Below are 15,152 nucleotides of genomic sequence, written 5' to 3' on the forward strand. Positions count from 1 at the left end.
AGTTGAAGGCCTAAAGTAGGGCAGTTCTATTTGTATAAACAAAAGAAATTGGAAGATACAAGATTTTGTGAAGATGGAAACTGCAAAGACTTGCAAATTGATTAGATATGCATATTGAGAGAGAGTAGCCAGGATAACACTGAGGTTGTCAACTTATAGGACTGGAAGGATAGTGCTCCATATAAAAATATTTCAGGAAATTTTGGAGAAAAGATTAATTTGGAGGGGAAATACTGAGGTTTTTTTTTTATTATAAAGCTTGAGATGCTTATGAAATTTGCAGTTTGAAATCCATCAAATAAATAGTCAGAGATGCATGATTAGAGTTCAGGAAAGAGAATGAAGTTAGAGATGGATGATAATTAAATCCATGAGACTGATAAAGTGACTATGTATGAATTTTTAAAGAGGACAAAAAACAGGGACCAGACAGAAATCTTGGGAAACCTCTGAAGTTCCAAAGTGTGACATGGAACATGAATCAGCAAAGAAGATTGAGAATTATTCAAATAAATGGAAAGAGAACCAAAACAAAACTTTGTTATAAAAGACTGGAAAGGACAAAGTATTGAGGAGAAAAAGTTGTCAAAGACTTCAAAAGGGTGTAACTGATAAGGATTACAAAGCTTAAGAAGCAAATAAAACTGGACAGGTACATACAAAGAGACTGGCCGTGGCAAGGGGCAGTGTCAATTTTTTTTTTTTTTTAGTGTCAATTTTTTATGAGAGAGTAAAGGATGAGAGGATTGGAGGAACAATGTGAAGGACTTTTGAGAGGTACAAAAAAAGAGAGAGAGCTTATAGTGATGGTTTCTATTTTCTCAGGAAAGTGTGAGATTAGCTCTTCAGCTGGCATAAAGTGGGGAAAGGATAATGGAAGAGATTTGGTGAAAAAAATTGGAACAGACTCTGTAAGGAGTGGAAAAGGGAATCAATCAGGGAGAAGTAAAAGGATTGTCTTGCTAAAATAAGGTCCCATTTGAGATTAAATAATACAATTTTGTAATGCTACCTTTTGGCTCAATTGAGTGACTTCCTTCAGTTCTATTCAGCAGTTTATGAGTAGAATTGGAGGGAGGCAGACGGTGGGATAATCCAAGGTTGGCATCTGGCAAGATATAAGCATATTTCAAAGTGATAAATAGAATGCTTTCTGAAGATAAAAAAAGACTTTGTAACTATTAGTGACAGCCAAAAGTGGAATGGGATACCTTTGAGAGCTAGTAGATTCTGCTATACTTGAAATATTTAGGCAAGGGGCAGCTAGGTGGTGTAGTGGATAGAGTACTAGACCTGAAGTCAGGAGGACCTGAGTTCAAATTTGACCTCAGACATTTAACACTTCCTAGCTGTGTGACGCTGGGCAAATCACTTTACCCCGACTGCTTCAGCAAATAAATAAATGAATAAATAAACAGGCAAATGAAAAATAACTGTAATGAAATGAAAAAAAAAAAACTAGCTGATATTTTAAATAATCCAGAGAAACCAGGAGACTGAGAAATGAGGAGAAAAAGCATTACAATGGCAAACTCCATGTGAAGAACAGCAAGGAGATCAATGTCACAGAAGAAAGAATATGTTGAAAGGGCTAAGATATAAAAAAACTGAAAAGGTAGGAAGTGATTTTGTTACATGTAGCTTTGAAAATCAAATAAAAGATTTTATATTTTAACTTGGAAGTATTAAGAAGCAATAAAGTTGAGGGAATTGGGTAGAGAGAGTATAGAGAATGGACTAGAATTGTTAGAAACTGAAGGCAGACAATTGTAATGGTCTTGGCTTGAAGTGGCTTACACCAAGTTGATGACAGTGTCACAGGATAAAAAAGAAGTATAGGATAGATGTCACCATAACAGGGTGTTGGATCACCAAAGATGGAGGAAGCAGCTTTGAGGACATTCTGTATTCCCCTACCAAGTGGGAGGATATAGCATATCCATCAGTTGCATATCTGGAACACATTAAATTTATAAAACTGTCAGGCTTGGACTCTGACTTTTTCCTGTGGCATTCAGAAAGGTTGAAAGTTCAGTCACATTGGGAAGTAAACTGAACCGGTGAGGAGAGAAGAGATACCTCCCCTCATCCCATTATGCCCTGTGTCTCCAAGAAATAAAACTAGGGTTTTGGCTTAATCTCTTTACTTTGTGCTCAGTTTTAGGTGCAGGTGGTGGAATTCTCACTGGACCTGGGAATTCAAACCATGGCAACTTTGGAGGCAAGATTCCCAGGCTGGATGTGTAGACAGCCAAACAGGAAAACCAAAGAAGCCAGCAAGCTTGGAACTTGAGCCTAAATTGGGGGTTGTGATGAGGGGTGTTTGCATTTGGAAATTGGAATTGGCCTGCAAAAGAATGAAGCTAAACTGTAAACCTAAGCCCCTCTGACTCTTAAGAGTATAAAATGACAAAGATGGGGTTTATGATCCCAGATATTGGGGAGACATATGTTTGTATGTTTATTATTTCTATTCCTTTGAAGTAAATATAAATGTTCCTTTGGAAAAACTATTGAAATTGTTAAATGGCTAAATGGAATTGAGATTCAGCTTACCTCCTGCAATTAAGGGCATGTGATTGGAGGGGTCTGGAGCCAGTGGCAGAACTACATCCCTAAGCTCCCTTAAAAACATTGAAGAAATATTGAGAATGGTGATGGTAAAAATTAACATGCTTGGCTTTCCTTCAGTAAGGACATTGGTATATTGAAAAGGTTGAGTCCACAGGAGTTCACCACTGATTGAATATGACAGTTAGAGTGAGGAGTCAAGGGTGATAACTCAAATTGTGAGTCTACGGGGTTGGGAAGATAATTATAGCCTCCACAGTAATAGGGAAGTTAAGAAGACTGGAGAGATAAGGAGTAAGTGTGAGTAAAGTTTTAGTTTATTTTAGTTTAATTTAAGATATCTATGAAACTATCTGTTGAAACTATCTAATAAGCAGTTGGAGCTGCTGGTCAAACTGGAGGTTGGGAGGGAAGTGAGTAATAGACAAGTAGGTTTGAGAGTCATCTGCTTAGAGATGATAATTGAAAACAAAGGAGCTGATTAGATTTCCAAATGAAATATTATAAAAAGTATAATGGAAGAAGAAAAGAGAGCCCCGTTCATAATGGGTGTGACATAGATCCAGAGCCAAGCAAAAGAGACAGAGAAGGAGTGGTCAGACAAGTGGGAGAATAAGGATAGAGGAATGTCATGAAAATGTAGAGAAAAGAGAGGATCAGAATCACAAAAAAGGAAGAGACTAATAGTGTCAAGATTTTGATACTGTATTGACAAGTATTTTAGCACATGAAAATGTATCAGAAGGTGAATTTATGTTGTCTTTTCACTATGTAACCTGTCAAGAAACAAATGAATAACAACAATTCTGCCATAGTCCAATGTTTTCTCTCTCCTTAGAAATCCATGTAATGAAAAACATGTGCAGGGGCACACAGACCTACACTCAAAAGCTTCTGGAAGAAAGGAGAACAGTAAGTCAATTGTCAGCAAAACCCCTCAGGCATGAATCATACCAGAACTTACAGAACTTTTGAGATTCTATACAACAAACATCTGAAAGAAAATGGGGGAAAAAATCAAACATTACTTAGAAATGCTTGGCTTTTTGCTGCCTTTTCACAAAAATACATTTCTGAATTGTCATGTATATTTTTATTTATTTTAATTTTCAGTTCCAAATTTTCCCATTCCCTTCATTCCCTCCCTCATCCTTTAAAAAGACAAGAAATATAATATTCATAAAAATGAAATTATGTAAAGCATACTTCCACAATAGCAATATTGTGGGAGAAAGCACAAAAACAGATTAAGTGAAAAAAATATATATTTAAATGCACATTTAGAGTTTATCAGTTTTTCTTAAATCTTATTCATCATGAGTCCTTTGGAATTGTCATGGATCATTATCGTACTGATCAAAGAAAATGTCTTTCACAGTTGATTGTCATTACAATATTATTGTTTCAGTGTTCTCCTAATTCTCCCCATTTCATTCTCTATCAACTCATGTAAGTTTTTCTAAGGTTTTTCTGAAAATTTTCATCATTTCAAATGGCATAACTATTCCATCACAATTATAGATCCCAACTTGTTGAGCCATTCCTCAAGATGGATGTCTTTTTGTTTCCAATTATTAGCCACCACCAAAAAAAAAAAAAAAAGTTGATATAAATATTTTGTAAATATGAGTCCTTTTCCTCTTGTCTCTTTAGGATATAGATCAAGTTTCAGTTTACTAAGCCAAAGGGTAAGAACAGTTTTCTCCAAAAAAAAGATTGGGCCAGCTTACAACTCCATCAACAATGTATTAGTTCCCCTATTTTTTAACAATATTTGTTCATCATTTATCATTTTTATTTTTGATCATGTTAGCCAATCTGATAGGTGTGAGGCAGTATCTCAGAGTTTTTTTCAATTTGCATTTCTCTAATCAATAGTGATTTAGAGCATTTTTGTGAACATGTCATGTATAGCTGAGGAAGAGATATGAACATTTCTATTCCCATTAAATATTCTCCAGAATACTATCATATCTAATTCCTTTAATTCATTTAATTTTTTATCCAGAATTTAGATGAGCTGCCATTTGGTACATACATGTTTAGTATCAATATTTATTCACTTTCTATGATACTTCTTAGTGAAATGTAGTTTCCCTGATTTTAGAATAAGGTCTATTTTTGCTTTTGCTTTTATTTGAGATCAATTGCTACTTTTGCCTTTTTTATTTCAGCTGCCTGTCTTTCTCTTTCAGATGTGTTTCATAAGCAACAAATTGTTAGATTCTGGTTTTCAATCCATTCTGCTATCTTCTGTTTTATGAATGAGTCCATTACAATTATGATTGCTAACTATATTTTCCTCTATCTTATTTTCTTCTCTTTATCCTTCCCTGTCCCCTCCCCAAAGATTTCTTTGTTTTTGACAATTACCTCCTTAAAATGCTCTCCATTTTATCACTTTTCTTGTACTTATCTCTTTCCCCTCCTACTTACATACACACACACACACACACACACACACACATTCTTTGCTCTTTTAACTAGTTCAGATGAAAATGAGGTTCAAGCATTGCTTCCTCTCTTTTGCCCCTTCCATTATAAAAACTCTTTCTTGCATGCTTCTTTTATGTGATATTATTTTCCCATCTTTCTCTCCCTTCCACCATCTCCCATGGTGTCCCACTTTCTCATTTTTTCATTCTTTTTTTAAAAAGCATTTCAACATAAGAGACTCACACCCATGCCCTCTATTTAAGCATATTCCTTCTAACTGCCCTAATGATAGAACTTACAAGTATCATCCTATTTGAGACTATAAAGTTTAATCTTATCAAACTCCTTATGATTTGTTTTTTATGTTTATCTTTTATGCTTCTTTGTCTAAATACCAAATTTTCTATTCATCTCTGGCTTTTTCATCAGGAATGCTTAGAAGTCTTCTATTTTTCCTTGGAAGGAAAGGAAAATATCCATTTTTCCTTGGAAGGATTTACTCAGTTTTTCTCAATAGGTCATTTTTCGTTGTATTCCTAGCTCCTTTGCCTTCTGGAATATCATATTTCAAGCCTTCTGCTGCCTTATAGTCGGAACTGCTAAATCTTGTGTGAACCAGACCAGTACCATTACAGTTTGTGAAATGGTGTTTTTTCCTTGTTGCTTGCAATATATTCTTTTTATTCTGGGAGTTCTAGAATTTGACTAGAGTATTCCTCTAAGTTTTCATTTTGAAATATCTTTTAGAAAGTAGTTAGTAAATTTTTTTTCAATTTCTTTTTTTTGCTTTCTGGTTCAAAAATGTATGAGCAATTTTACTTTACTATTTCTTGAAATTTAATGTCTACCTTTTTTCTTTAATCATGATTTTTCCATAGTCTAATGATATTCAAATCATCTTTCCTTTATCCTTTTCCAGGTCAGTTGTTTTTTTTTCCCAATGAGATATTTCATATTGCCTTCTATTTTTTGACTTTGTTTTATTGTTTTTTGATGTTTTATCTAATCATTAGTTTCCATGTGACAAAGCCTCATTTTTAAGAAACATTTTTTTAGTGAGGTTTTGTATCTCTTTTATCATTTCGTCAATTCTACTTTTTTTAACCTCTTTTCATAATCTGTTAAAGCTTTTTCATAATTTTCTTGCATCACTTTTATTTCCCAATTTTTCTTCTACCTCTCTTTTTCAAATTTTTAAAATTAATTAGCAATATAAACAAAACTTAATTTACTTAAATACTTAATTTACTCCAGCATCGTGACTCAGCCAAGTGGTGTATTTTTTAACATTATATTTTCACATTGTAACCCAGGTTAGAATCCTGAAGTATCCTTTTTTTTTTTTTTTTGGCAAAAAAGAAAGGCAAGTCAACTCAGCAAAAATTTTACATGATATAAATCTACCTCCAACCAGTAGATTTTGAAAATATTCAATTTTTTAACATGTAGTATCCAGAACTACTAATACTACATAAATTTTAAATTATGCTTAATTTTTAAAATTCAAATTTATCTTCACTGTAGCTATCTAATATAGAAATCTCATAAAGACCTATCATTTCAGTTATACATTCAGTTTGGAGAATTCTTGATTCCTTTGGCCTTTAGGTTCATTATCATCTTTCTTGTAAAATGGCAATCAAAACAAGGAAATTTTGTTACTTTTTGTTCCTGACTTGCTTTTGCCTTCATTCCTCAATTACTTGAGGAATTCAATTCCAAACAATTAGGAACTGAGGAATACAATTCCATAGTTAAATGAAAAGTTGGAAGTGGAAATATTCAAAAGTCACTGCCTATATTAGAATACTCAGAAGAAAAGTTCTAACTCTAGGAGCTTCATTCTTTTCTAAAGTCCATTCTACATATGAAGGAGGAAAGTCTTAGATCCAGAGTTTCTGATTTTTTATCTAAGGAACTGTCCTAATGTATACATGATTTAAAAATCAGTCATGAACTGTATTGTATTACCTAGACTATTTTGTCCCATTTGGAGAAGTGATTCTGTAAACTAAGGAAATCCATACTGAGCTGAGAATAGATAATATACTTTCTGATTGCTGCTAAGAGGTGCTAAAGGCTAACAAATGTTTTTTCCTCCTTATTTTTGTTTTTTTTTAATTAAAATGAAATTAAGCTTACATTAATTGTGACTGCAATACATTTAAGGATATAATCATTATGATCCATGAGCCTTGGCATACCATTTCCATGAGGTTTACCATTTTTCTTTGCAAAATAAGTCTGTCTATGTAATTGCTCTTGGGAGTATTTATGATCAAATGAAACTTAAAAATTTCCTTAACATATAATCATTTTGTTCAACTATTACATTTTTAAACTCTTTTAAAATTCTTCACAATTATTTGGTTCTGTTAACATGTTCTTTTATCCTATAAAATAATGATTCTACATAAAAAAAAAAAAAAGTACAGCACTCTGGAAGACTTTAAAATGCAGCTCATTATATTAAACCTTCCCCCAATTATGTTTGTTACACTTGATTGCTGACCTCTAAGATAAATAGTAATTTAACTGTAGGATTTTTGCTTCTTCATTCAAATGTAAGCCAGATATCATAGAAATAAACTATGGGAACACCTGAAATTAGCATGCGAATTGTATTAATAGAATTATTCTTGAACAATAGCTCACCATATTGGTTTTTTACTCCACACATTTGAGGAAAAAAACTGTGGTATAGGAACAATATTTTTCTTTCTTTTTTGGACTTTTATCAAAATATTGCTGTGTCTACTCTTAGAACAAAAAAAAAGTTGAGAAATAAAATGAGCAAGTACAAATTTCTTGGATTTTATTTTGTGTAGTTGTTACCTTTAATAATAACAAAACACAGAGAGAAGAATTTGCCAATAGATTTGGAAATTGTAAAGAATACAATAAGAAATTATTACAATAGTTCTAAATCACTATATGGCAATAACTCTCTAATTTTAGTATCCTGGTTGATAAAGTAATCAGTCTGTGTGATCACAAATATTTCTTTGAATTCTGAAATTGTATGATTATCATAAATCTGTCATAAACACTCATATTTACGTAAAGATAGAGAAAACATATGAGTGATTTTGTTTTTAATGCCTGGTATATTCACACAGGTTATGTGCTTGGCAAGAAATCTTTTGGTAAGAGATGTTATCCTTGAGTGGTCTATCCTTTAATTAGAAAAGTCCAAGTACTGCTCCAGGGTTATAATTTGTATAATCAAATGCATATTGTTTTGTACACTGTTCTTTCAACTGATATAAAATTCTTCAATACCAACACATTATTGCTAAAAAAAAAAAAAAAAAATTTCCAGATGACCTTTAAATAAAACACTTCTGGACCTTCTTTTTAAGATGACAGTTGTTTCACATTCTCAGAATTCTAACTTGTTCAGTAATTGTTAAGAACCCATTCCAGCTCTACAGCAATTATGCAATGTACTGGAATGAGAACAGCTGGAAAAAGTTTACAGATGACTATTCTAACATTTATTTTAGAAAACAACCCATTGGAGTGTTCTGCTGCTGTCTTATGTGAAATCAGACTTGTTACTTAAGTCTGCCAAAACAAGGAACTGATTACTTTAAGGCAAGCTTTCTTAACCTATTGTCTTTGAATTTTAAAAAAAAAAAAATATTTTGACAATTATATTTCAATTTAATTAGTTTCCTTTGTAATACTATGTATTTTATTTTATGCATTTAAAAACTTTCTGAGATGGGATCTGTAAATGTCCTAAAACTGCTAAAAGGGATCTGGAAAAAAGTGACAGAATAACATTAAATTCTGATATTGGAATAACTAAACATATGATTTGTATTAAAAAAAAAAACATCATTAGGGCTGAGCTATGCAGCAGGTAACACATTGTAAAGCAAAATCCATTTTTCAATGCACATATTTCTTTATAAAATGTTTTTATTATTCAAAGTACTCTCACACCATTTAATAATTAGATCCCTAATGAGGGAAGGCCAATAGTATAGTCTCCATCTCACAGATAACTAAACTGAGGCACATTGAGGTGGTCTAGGTCACAAAGCAAGCTGCCCACATACATTTTTGACAGATACTGATTTTGAACATTGTGCTGAAATTGGAACTGAAAAAAAGGATAGTGGGCTGGATCTCTGAAAAGTTACACAATTTTTTTATTGGCCCATGTTTTTCTCCATGAAACAAAGATCTGTCTATTTAACAACACTATATAACAAAAAACGGTGTTGCTTCTCAACACAGCGTAATAGATAACAATCTAACCTCAGAGTGAAGAAGTTCTAGGTTTAAGACCCAGTTTGCTGTAAGTCCCACAGATTCTTGTTATGTGACCCTGTGCAAGTTATTAGGGGATGTTAGATGGTCCAGTGGATAGCGCACTGGGCTAGGAAAACCCAAGTCCAATCTGGCCTGAAGTTTGCAACCCTGGGAAAGAAACCTTTTTTGCCTCAATTTCTTTGAATGCAAAATGGGAATAATAATAACTCCTATCTCATTTCCACTGATGCTTTCTGAAAAAGTGAACTTGTTAACCATGAAAATAATAATAGACATATGACCGATGGGAATGAATAGGAAGAAAGTAATGTAAGGAGAAGTGATGTAAAAGAATTTTTATTCGTTGATGAGCAGACTGATTTCAGAAAAGCCTGGAAATACTTACATGAACTGATGCTAAGTGAAGTAAGCAGGAGCAAGAGAACATTGTTCATAGCAACAATACATAGCAATGAAAAGATTATGTGATGATCAATCGTAATGGACTTGGCTCTTTCAACAATGAAGTGATTCAAGGCAATCCAATAGATATGATAGAACATGCCATTAGCATCCAGAGAGAGACCTATAGAGACTGAATGCATATTTTCACCTTTTGCTGTCGTTGTTTGCTTCCTTGACTTTTTTCCCTTTTTTATCTATTTTTTCCCTTTTGATCTGATTTTTCTTTCATAGCATGACAAATATGGAAATATATTTAGATGAATTACACATTTAACCTGTATCAGATTGCTTCCTATTTTGGGGAGAGGAGTAAGAGGGGAGAGAGGGAGAAAACTTGGAAAACAAGTTTTTGCAAAGGTGAATGCTGAAAACTATCTTTGCATGTATTTTAAAAAATAAAATACTATTAAAATAAGATTTTAAAAGGGGGTGAAAAAGAACTTTATTGGTGATAGATGTTGGGCCAAACATGCTACAGAAACAAAGGCAGTTCCCCTCCTACTTTATTAAAATCTATACAATGTTAAAAGAACCTAAGGAAGACCCTCTTGTAAAGGAATTATAGGAATTTAGGGAGAAGAGGAATAAATGATTAGGTTAAGATTAGAAAAAGAGTATGAAAAGGTTGCATCTTGTCACCTTATTTTTTTTAATTTTATTTTTCCAAAAACATATAGGATAGTTTTCAACATTCATTTTTATAAGACTTTCTGTTCCAAATTTTTCTCTATCTCTCCCTTACCTTCCCCCTCCTCAAGAAAATAAACAATAGAACAATAATATTTCATTATATTCACATGCCATAGCTTATTCAGCATTCCACCAACTAATGGGCATCCACTCAATTTCCAGTTCCTTGCCACCACAAAAAGAACTGCTACAAATATTTTTGCACATGTGAGTCCCTTTCCCTCCTTTATGATCTCTTTGGGATACAGATTCAATAGTGACACCACTGGATCAAAAGTATGCAGTTTTATAATTCTTTAGACATAGTTCCAATTTGCTCTCCAGAATGATTGGATCATTTCATAATTTCATCAACAATTATTAGTGTCCAGTTTTCTCATGTCTCTTCCTACATTTATCATTATCTTTTCCTGTCATCTTAGCCAATTTTACTTATGTAACTTATATGCAAAGCATAGTATTCAGAATGCTAAGCTGAATGAATCAAAACCCAGAATTAAGGTTACCAGAGAAATAACAGTCTCTGATATTCAATTGATAGCACTTTGATGGCAGAAAGTAAAGAGGAATTAAGAAGCCTCTTGATGAGGGTGAAAGAGAAGGGCATAAAAACTGCCTTGACATTTAAAAAAAAAAAAAAACTAAAATCTTGGCAAATGGTCACATCACTTTCTGGCAAATAGAGGGAGAAGAAATGGAAGCAATGTCAGATTTTACATCTTTGAGTTCAAAGATCACATCAGACTGTGACTGTAGCCATGAAATTAAAAGATACTGCTTCTTGGAAGGAAAGCTATGGTGAATTTGTTCAGCATACTATCAAGCAAAGTCATCACCTTGCTTACAAAAGTCCATATAATTGAAGATATGGTTTTTCCACTAGCAATGTATGACTGTGAGAATTGGACTATTAGGAAAGCTGAGCACTGCAAAATCAATGCTTTTGAATTATGGTTCTGGAGAAGACTTTTGAGAGTCCCTTGGACATCAAGGAGATCAAATCAATCAATATTTAAAGAAATTAATGCAGGCAATTTGTTGGAAGATCAAATACTAAAGCTGAAGCTTAAATAATTTGGCCAATGAGAAGATGGGACTTAATGGAAAAAGCTGGGTTGGTAATTGAAGGCAAAGGGAAAGGGGAGGGCAGAGATTGAGATGGACAGATGGTGTCAAGAAAATAATGAACATGAATTCAGACAGATTTTGACAGTGGAGGATAAAAGAGTCTGTGGGAAAAGAGTCGAACATGACTAAAAGACTGAACAATAAAAATGAATGGGTCATATAGAATAGGAAAATCTAGATAGGTTATGATCTGCATTACTGGAAATTGCACTTACATTGATAAAATCCTAGACTCATCAAAATATTGAAATATGTTCAACATAATCTTAAAGCTTACAGAAGACAAATTTTTCTTTAGGCATATAGGTAAAAGGAAAGAAAAGATAAGTGTAAGATATTGCATTTTTACTTGTATACTTTAAAGATCTATAAGATTTCATAAATATGGGTTCTCCTTTTATTTATATAGATCACAACTCTTCTCTAATTTAGAGATCTTATGTTGCTACAAATTAAAAAATTCATCATTCTGAAGACAATTTGGTCACAAGTATGTGCAAAGTTAGCTATACTGGTTCTGGGTCACTAGTCATACAGTCTCTCACCTGAACTAAACCTAAAACTTTCCAGATTGATAGAATTTACCAAGACTCTTGATTTACCAAGAGCACCTTGATCTAAGAAAAATCTTGGTTTTCAAAAACTTTAGGGACAGCTACAAAGGAAGGATTTGTTGTCATTAGTTCCAGAAGGCAAAAGTATGGATAGAAGTTGAAGATAAATGGGAATGCTTCCTAATTCTGTCTAAAAATACAATGGGTTTTCTTGGGATATATCTGGTTTATTCTAGGACTTCAGGAAAAAACTGGAAGAGGATTTCTTAGGAAATGTAAACATTTATCTCTGGGCATGGATTATACTGATTGGCTTCTAAGGTGCCCTCTAGCTTTGAATTTCTGTGATTTATACTATAATAGAAAATATCTCAATTTCCCTAAGATTCACTGTGACTTGAATTTCCAAGCTCTAGAATCAATCCTTGGTTACTGAGCTCTAAAAAGATAAATATTGTGATATATTGTATTTTACTTTAAAGTTTTATAAAGTTTGCTGGGAAAAACTATTTTCTCAAATTTTGATATCCTAATTAGATATCCTTCTCAATTCTTGTTATTCAGCTAGTACTTGAATATTTTTATATTGTCATAAAAGAAGAGTCTCAATAAATCTCAGAATGAAAAGAAAAACAATGTTTTTTTTCTGAAATGTTCTGATTCACCATATATAGCATTTGGAAATGCTCCCAATAATATGCAGTATTACCAATGGCTATGCCCTCTATTTATAGTGGAAAGGTAATGTCAACCTGAATTAACAAGAAGGTAACCTATATTAAGTTCACTGTTCCAGGAAATGAGTTAAGGCTTGGCATTCCATACAGTAAGTGCTGAGGTAACCAAAGATACAGCTGGATATGAGGTTCTTATAAAGTATTTGGTCAGAGGGGAGAGGAGACTGCAGGTGGAAGAAGGTTGGAACATTCCAATGTTTCATAGGTAAGTGGTTTTGCGTAACTAATAAAAGATCTTAGAGAAAGGTTGGATTTGATAATGTCTGGTCAACCTCAAGCAGTTCACATGGATCTGGAAATGGGAATAAGAACAGCTTCTATCAGCTGAGTTTGCCATCAAGTTCAATTTCCCTAAATTTTAACTTTAAACAAACAAATCCAAGAATCTTTATCAAATTTTGATGTAAGTGAAATCCCATTTTTCTCACATCCCACAATTTCTCACATTGGTTATCATTCCAAAGTCCCAAAGTTGATTTGAAGTCAGTGAAGTTTAGTAATTCTTAGACAGTTATTATTTTTGTTTTTTAAAAAATCTACTACATAGTGAATTCCTGTTATAAAAGCAATATGTTCTATGGGTAGAAGAACAGATGTAGCTGAGAAAATATTCATGCTATTAGTGATGCACAAACAACATTCTTTGAAAAAAAATTTGGGAATTTTATTTGGCTTTGAATTTTTATTGTACTTTCAGAAAAAAAAAGGTTAAACATTTTATTAAATTATTAGGAGGGGAGGAAACATTTATGATTGACAATAGTATTGTCAGTGTTTTTTCGTTATAAAGAAAAATAAAAATTCTCACTTAATCATGGATTTTATATAAGGGAAAGTTCATTTGAATGTAAAATGTATGTCATTTTTAGGCTACAATAAAATACAAGAAGACAGAAATCGAAATATTTTACTAGTTTCTTTAGCCTCTCAAATAAGAATCATTCAATCACTTCTCAGGCAGGAATTTATTCAAATAATGATTATAATGATAATGCCTAGTATTTGCCTGGTCTCTACTATATTCTGAGGTACATTACAAATATTATCTTGTTTGATCCTTATATGAACCCAGAGAGGTAGATGCTATTATTATCATCCCCATTTTACAGTTGAAGAAACTAGGTAGATAACTTACTTTCTTACAGTCTTTGGGATGTCTTATTATTAATCCTGATTCAAAATGTATGCAGTCTACCTATTTAGATCATTTGCCTTCCCCACTAGTTTCTCTCAGTTCCTTTAAAACCCAAAGCAAAAAACCTTAAATTCTTTTTGCTCACACCATTAGTCTCACACAGTCCCTCCTCCCTAAGGCTCAGTGCTCATTTTTATGACTGCAATTTAAACAAATCTGTTCTGTTTTTAGAACTTCTTTTCCTATTATGCCTTTGTCTGTAGTTTTGGTAACCAGGTATATATTTATTAAAATGAATTTCTCTTAGAAATAAGATAAAAATGTATAACGAGATACTTTACCTAAATATTTATTCACATAAAACCTTAAGCTTGTTTTAAAACTTCTTCCAAGACTTTTGAAACCGTTTATGGTTTTCTAATTTATTTTCTAATTTTTTTATGGAAGAGAAATAGGGAGAATAACATTTAACATATGTTGATCTTTAATTTAGATAGAAACTTAATCTTGATTCTTCTTGGTTCCCACCAACTTATTTAAACAATGAAAATGTAACTGATTTTTTATGGAAATCTGAATGTATACACATATGTGTATACATATATAAATTTATTAATCTGAACAGTCATTGTATAGATCTAGATCAAAGCTTTTTAAACTATGGGATCATATAACTGAATGTGGAGATTGCAAAATTATGATTTGTTATCAGTAAATGTTTGATTTGTATACATAATTTTACATATCTACATACCTGGGTTTACATAAAATTTTCTTGGGCTAATAGGGGTCACAACTGGAAAAAGTTTAAGACGTTCTGGCCTAAATGATGACAAAATGATCATTTTACTTCCCTAATCATTCTCAAAGGGGAAGGACAGCATTTAGCTTATACTTCCTCAGATTAGTCTTTTTTTTTTCAACAAATGTAAATCTCTTTATCAAAGAAAGCAGTAAATAGAAATCTATGAAGAAACCTATTTGTCAGATAAGCCCTGTCAAGGGAACAGAAAATGAAGTGCAGCATAACAAAAATGGCTAATTATCTTATAGAAGATGTCATGAGATGCCTCTTTTGTGTGTGAACAGAATGATGATTTAAAATGAACAAGAAGAGAACTTGATTTAAATTTTATAAAGTCTAAGTGGAAAAAAAGCACAGTTTTCAAAAAC

General features: G+C 32.5%; 1 long non-coding RNA gene across 1 annotated transcript in view; it reads right to left on the reverse strand.

The window, feature by feature from the left end:
- Positions 1–793: 793 nt before the first annotated feature.
- LOC116422335 overlaps positions 794–15,152 on the reverse strand; it is a 52,272-nt gene continuing 37,913 nt past the window's right edge. Inside the window, exon 3 of the long non-coding RNA XR_004232925.1 lies at positions 794–1,108. This is a non-coding gene — a long non-coding RNA (uncharacterized LOC116422335). The remainder of the gene's footprint in view (positions 1,109–15,152) is intronic.

The sequence above is a fragment of the Sarcophilus harrisii genome, chromosome 3 (genome assembly GCF_902635505.1).
Source record: "Sarcophilus harrisii chromosome 3, mSarHar1.11, whole genome shotgun sequence".
NCBI lineage: Eukaryota > Metazoa > Chordata > Mammalia > Dasyuromorphia > Dasyuridae > Sarcophilus > Sarcophilus harrisii.